We start from the raw sequence: 7,303 nt of genomic DNA on the forward strand, positions 1-7,303 counted from the left end.
GAATGTGGTAAGCTAAGGATAGAGTATGGTCAAGAAGGTCATGCTTCTGATCTTCATGATCCCATCTTGGCAACACATTGACCTTAAACACAAAGCTTCATATATGAACAACTGCTTGCAAGCCTTCAAAATTAATAGAAGGAGGCAATAGGCTTTGAAGAAAATATTCACTAAGTAGAAGCTCTCAATTTTGTAATGAGACTCTATAACCCACTTCGGCACCATTAATCATCCATATACTATATAGTTATATTATAATATATATTATACATATATAATATATAGAGTTATATTAAATTATATATATATACGTAGATATAATAAATATATATTATATTATACATTTATATAGTTATATTTTATACTATACATACTATACGTTTAATATAGTTATATTATACTGATATAATATATACCTATTGTTATAATATACTATATACTATACAGTTATAATATATACTATGCATGCTATACTTATAGTTATAGTCATAATTATATAATTATAGTTACAATCATATTTATACATATGTATGGTACATAGTTATAGTATATACTTATATAATATAATAGCATGTATATAATAAAGAGTATATAGTATATATTATATCTAGAGTATACTTATATAATATATACTTATAGTTATAGTTATACGTATATATATATATATATATATATATATATATATATATATAATTATTTACATACTATACATCCTCATCATTTGAAGTGGCATACTGGTAGGTTCTTAAACTTATTCAATAGCCACAAATATTCTCATCTCCACATGAGGTATTTACCTCTTCATCTCGTCTGAAGTCCCTTTCTAAAAGGAGTATGATTCCAGTGCTCGAACGCAGCCGGTCAGCATCAGCAGTCACTTCTGTAAGCCAAGCGGACGAAGGGCTTGCGTGATACAGCTTGCACTTAATAAGTTGAAAAAAAACTTATGAAGTAGTCCCTGGCATCATGCCTAGATGTGGCACCTTGTCGCCCATTGCCTTTCCTTTGCAGATCTGAGAGAGAGAGAGAGAGAGAGAGAGAGAGAGAGAGAGAGAGAGAGAGAGAGAGAGAGAGAGAGAGAGAGAGAGAGAGAGAGAGAGAGAGAGAGAGAGAGAGAGAGAGAGAGAGAGAGAGAGATAGATAGATAGATAGATAGATAGATTTTATTATCGTCCTCGGAGGTCAAATATGACCTATGGGACCAAAGTTACATGTGATGTAGTATGTGTATGGCTGATGAGTGACTCTCGATGCTCCAAAATTGTAGTGATGAGAGTCGCAATGGAGAACCCACACTTTGGCTGGGAGAGGAAAGTGTGTAGGTCTAAGTTATGGCTGAAAATGTGAGAGAAGCAAGTTCGGATGTGATCAAAAGCTGAGCACTCTAGTAGTGTGTGGTACTCAGACTCTCGAACTTGCAGTGAGCATAATGTGCACAATCGATTTGACTCTTCTCCATTGCCCCAACGCCCTATCTCGCATTGAAGGAAATGGGAGCTAAGCCAAATTGCTGCGATAGTGCGTATCGCGGACAGGGGAATAGGCTCAAGCATGTGAGAGAGAGAGAGAGAGAGAGAGAGAGAGAGAGAGAGAGAGAGAGAGAGAGAGAGAGAGAGAGAGAGAGAGAGAGAGAGAGAGAGAGAGAGAGAGAGAGAGAGAGAGAGAGAGAGAGAGAGAGAGAGAGAGAGAGAGAGAGAGAGGAGAGAGAGAGAGAGAGAGAGAGAGAGAGAGAGAGAGAGAGAGAGAGAGAGAGAGAGAGAGAGAGAGAGAGAGAAATGTCTGGGAGGACCAGAGCTCCTGCGTTTGGGGATGAGGTCACAGCTGGCCTGTAGATCTTCACTGTCTTGACTCCTTCTCTCATGGGCATATCCTTGGAGGTGGGCTGTGTATGTAGCAAACTCGCCATAGCTCACCGAACTCTCAACACACTACACAATCAGGTCCTCTCTTGACTAAATTGAGCAATGGCTCTTCCCACCCCCTTTTTCTTGAATCCCCGTGAGGCATCCATGCCTCCCTTGGTCTTTGAACGAGAGATGCTGTTAGTCACACTACTCTTACCTCATGCTTGACTGAGGCCCTAACCTCTGACCCTTCTGTTAAGGGGGTGCACAAGGTTACTTTACCTGCCCAATCGGTTATGGCTCAAGTATCTGTATTCAAATCATGAGCTATCGTTCTGTACTTCACTGGGAAACCCCCCCCCTTGCATGAAATTGCAAGGTTTCTTGATCAAGGATTTAAGAAGGCTGTAGTTGATAAAGTGTTCTACAATGGGTCAGGACTATATGAAGTCCTTTTCTTCTCTCCTGAAGACCAAAATGCCTTTCAAAATTCATCCACCATCATTTTATGTGGACAAGTTGTCCATGTCTTCCCCTGGCAGCCGATCAAACAGATTAAGAAGGAGATTTTGTCCAAATGTCCTATCTAGGTAGATTTTGTTGATTTGCCTGCCTTCTTGTGGCCTAGTATCAAGGACCTAGCTGCTTCATTAGACAAAGTATTGTTTGCCCCTACTATCAATTTCCCCAACAGAAACAGGGTATGTGTAATGTGGAATAATGATACACCCATGCCTGACACACTGAAAATTGAACTAGAATCTATTGGCAGGTTGGTCATATACCTAAAGTGGGAAAACTAGCAGGATCATGTTATCATTGTGGCAATCTAGGTCACTTTTCAAAAAAATTCCCTACTCTGGCTAGAGACTCAGTTGAACTCATTCCTTCATTTCCTAGCAGCAAACACCTAGTCCCTAGAGACCAAATTTTTGGTAAGGTAGCAGGCAACCAAGCTAGCAAAAATGCCCCACCATATCCAATAGCTATTTCACATGAATATGTTGTTCCTCCAGGTAGGTATATAAGGCAGCCCTACAAAGTAACAAGAACAAAACCCTACCTCATGTAGGGAACTAGGAAAGCTCCTCACCATCTACCTTGAAAAACCTAAGACCCATGGAAAAGGAGAAAAGGGCAGTGGATGCTGAAGGATTTCAGTTGTCCAAGAAAATCTTCAGATCTAAAACAGGTTTTTCTGGCTATGCATCTCCCAATACCTTTGATATCTTACATGACATCCCATCCCCAAACACCCTGGCTGCTATTGACTCTGTTATCCTCCAACACTCAGCAATTAAAAACAATGCACGCCACATCAACTTAGAAGTACACATGTCTGACTCCCCAAGTGATGATGACACTCAATTGGTCTTAGATACTCCCCCCTACTCAAATGTTAGAGGGATGAGCCACCCTTCAAGGCTCCTGACTTTTCAAAACTGGCTTCTAGCCTCCGACATAGATGTGTGTTTAGTGCAAGATCATAATATCCATGATAAAGCTGGCACAATCATTCATTTTAAGGGTTACAACGCTTTTTATGGAGGATAAAAGGGTTTCTATTCAGGAACATTGACCTATATTAAGAGCTCTCTAAACCCTCAATGGATACTTGACCATCACTCTGGAAGATGCTCTGTCTTCAATGTTGATTCTCCCTGGGGATCATTGCATATTTGCAATGTCTATGCTTCTAATGCTACAGCTGAAAGATTTGACCTCTGGAACTGGCTATCTAATCTGAATTGGACCCAAGGTATAATAGGTGGTGACTTTAATATGTTAGAGCATGCTGCTCATACCACTTCTCTATCCACTATCATCAATGCTACAGAGAGTGCTGGCTGGGAAAACTTTCACAAAGGTGCTAAGCTCATAGATTCTTGGGAGGCTACTGCCAGGCCATCCTCTGGTTTCACCTACCACTCTGCATCTCATCATAAATCTTGGTCTAGATTGGACAGAGTGTACTTTATTGGTTCACACTGGCGGCCTAATTTTGAAAAGATGTTTGTTGATGTTTCAACTGCCATGTCTGATCACCTTCCACTGTTTTTGAAATTTATTGACTATGCTTTGGAAAATATGCATCTGTATGGTCATACTAAACCCCTTATGGTCAACAAATCTCTGCTCACTCATGTAGCTTTTAAACAGCAAGTTAATGATCTTATACAGTATGCAACTGAGCATTACACTAACCCCCTAGTTGCCTGGCTATGTATTGTCTCTGGGATGCAACAATGTATCAGAATTGTTGGTAAGATAGTAGCCAATCAGGGGAATCTGAAACTGATGAAAGCCAAGTGCAAGGTTGAGCTGCTTGTTCACAAAGCTGGTCAGAACATGGTACTGTGTCAAAGTGAGCTTCAGGAAGCCACCATTCTGGAATGGGAACTGGCCCAAACTGCTAAACAGAGGTTCTTATGTAGGCAGTGGGTTGTGGAAGATGGTAGAGATGCATCAAAAAGCTTGTATAAGAAATTGAGACACAAGAAGAGCAGACAGAGTCTTTTGTTATTACATTAGGATGATGGGCCTCCTCTGACCAAGGGATGTGATATCCTGGAAAAGGTTGCACATTATTACAATGAGCTTCTCAATGTGCAACCTGAATACTCAAAAACCAGACAACAAGCTATTCATACCCTGCTTGATACAGTGAATCCATGCATTGAGAAAGCTACAGCTGACAGATTGGAGCAACCTCTATAGGACAAGGAAATACTATATGCACTGCATAAATTGCCCAATAAAAAGTGTCCAGGCAAATGTGTCTTATCAAAGGAGTTCATGATCTTCTTCTGGCCTCAATTAAAAGGAAGTGTTTGTCCATTGCTCAATGCAGTGTGGATTTCTCAATGCATGGATCCTGCACTCAAGCAGGGTATTATCAAGATGATACCAAAGAACACATTTCCCAAATCCCTGGCAGATTGGAGGCCTATCACCATGATGGGAATGCTCTACAAGATTCTGGCTAAAACCATAGCAATCAAAATTTCACATGAGCTTAGGAATATATTCATCCTGCCCAAACTGGATTTATAGCAGGTAGATCTATTTTTGACAACATTCTTACTGTGCATATAGGTATTGAACATGCTTTAGCCACTCATCAAGATATGGTTATGTTCCAGATTGACTTTGTGAAAGCCTTTGACACAATACAATGAGATTTTGTATTGGTATCCTAAGCAAAATGGGATTTGGACATAAAATCAATGGATTCATTTACCTCATTGGATAGAATGCATATTCAAGAGTTGTCATAAATGGCAGATTGTCAGACAAAGTTTACATTGCAAGGTCTGTAAGACAAGGCTGCCCTATAAGCCCCCTTTTCTTTGCAGTAGCCACTCATCCTCTGTATGCTTATTTGGACTATTTAGCTAACAAGGGACATCTCCAAACTCTTCAGCTTGGTTCTAAATAAGTGGCAGGAAAGGGCTTTGCTGATGACACATTTTTGTTTTCGAAAGCTCATAATGTAAACATCATGAGATATGTGAAAGTACTTGATTTGTATGTTGTAGCAGTTGGTCTATATTTGAATCTGCAAAAGTCTTCTTTGATAGATGTATCAGCCAGAGATTTTGCTGCCCTTGTGTAGCCTGGGAAAAGAGTGCATAAAGGCCAAGTGTTCAGACATATGGGCTACCCAATAGGAGTGGAGGTGCCACAAAACAAACTGAAACAGTGGGTTGTAGCTAGTAGAGTCCAAACCAAGATTGCTGGCTGGCACTGTGATGAATGGCCAATCCATGTGAGGCTTAGAATAGTGCAGTCTATTTTCATTCCCTACTTGCTATATTACCTCCCTCTGCTGGCATGGACTGATAGCATGCTTTAGAAATGTGTTTCTCTGATGGCTAAATTTCTTTGGGGAATCTCCTCAGCATCTACTGCATTAGTGTCCTGGCAAAAAATAAACACATCCTATCAGCTAGGTGGCCTACATATTTTGAATTTATAGATTCATGCTGATGCTAGAAGGGCATGCCTCATCAAACATATGCTAGCTTATGATACTGACTGGGCCATATGTATGTGGAAACTCATAGACCTGGCTATTGTATATTTTCATGGTACTTGACATATGAACTCTTGGGATAAACTGTTTACTGTAGCCCCTTTGAAAACAAGATTTGAAACATCCACAATGCTTATCAGACCTTGGAAAAAAATCTGTTATGCTCTAATCTAGAAGGGAAGAATGAGATGCATTGGAAATTCACTAGGTGTTGAAAATACGTTTTGGAGCTTTGTCTTTAAAGTACCTCCTGCTAAACTGCTTGGAAAATCTACACTGTCTATGTCAAAGAAGGGAATTGCTCAAATTAGTCAATAGCTAGACTCTACCTTATAGTTGAAAATTTTTGTAGTGGCAAGAAGACAATATGGATTGGGGTATAGATGCAGAAGAGATTGGCACCAGCTTGGAGCTCACGTATACAGCTTGCCAGTGTTCAACTCAGTTAATGAAGAAGACAGATTTAGAGATTGGGCTCTGCCAAGACACTCAGCCAACTGGTGGAAATCACATACAGATGTATTTTATATTTTGCTTTTGCCTGAAAACAATATGTATCAGAGATGTAACAAGAAATGGAGTCTAAACATGAATGTATTATGGTGGAACAATGTACTCAGTAGCATATGGCTTGTACGTAATCAGTTTAAATTCAAATTATTTTTGTGGAGAGTATGTACAGACACTTTGGCCACTGCTGCAAATGTGAATAGGAAAGGCTTCACAAATGGAACTTGTGCCAGCTGTAAGAAATTAGAAACAGTGAGACATGTTTTCTGGCATTGTAAAATTGTTGCAGAATGGTGGAAATGGGCTGAATACATGTGGTATACAGCTTGGGGGGCTCAAATTACCAAATATAATCTCACATTTGCTAAAGTTAACACGTAGCATGACACTGCTCTACAATTTTCCCTGCACTCCTTTAGAATCTGGTTTCTATGGTTTATATGGTCTATGAGAAATCTGGAAGTCTTTGAAAAGAATACTAGGTTCAATCACATTGTGCCAATGAGGGTCATCAGAGACAGGATGATAGAAGAGGCAATGGTGTTAAAGGACAAAGATTTCAGAGATAGAGTGATGCATGTCCTCAACAAACTGATAGTTTGATGAGAAACCATGACAATATGTAAAATGATATTGTAAATATAAGAAAACAAAAAAATTTCCCAAAAAAAAAGAGAGAGACAGAGAGAGAGTCGTGCCAAACATCATGCAGTGTGTGTGTGTGTGTGTGTGTGTGTGTGTGTGAGAGAGAGAGAGAGAGAGAGAGAGAGAGAGAGAGAGAGAGAGAGAGAGAGAGAGAGAGAGAGAGAGAGAGAGAGAGAGAGAGAGAGAGAGAGAGAGACTTCTGAGAGAGTCGTCACACATCATGCACAGAAAAAACCTTGTTTCTTGAGAGAATAGCAAGAGATTCTCC

General features: G+C 39.8%; 1 pseudogene; it reads left to right on the forward strand.

Moving 5' to 3' along the window:
• Positions 1-1,888: 1,888 nt before the first annotated feature.
• On the forward strand, positions 1,889-6,993 carry LOC147447708 (uncharacterized; annotated as a pseudogene).
• Positions 6,994-7,303: the final 310 nt, after the last annotated feature.

The sequence above is a fragment of the Adiantum capillus-veneris genome, chromosome 11 (assembly GCF_014529385.1).
Source record: "Adiantum capillus-veneris isolate H3 chromosome 11, ASM1452938v2, whole genome shotgun sequence".
NCBI lineage: Eukaryota > Viridiplantae > Streptophyta > Polypodiopsida > Polypodiales > Pteridaceae > Adiantum > Adiantum capillus-veneris.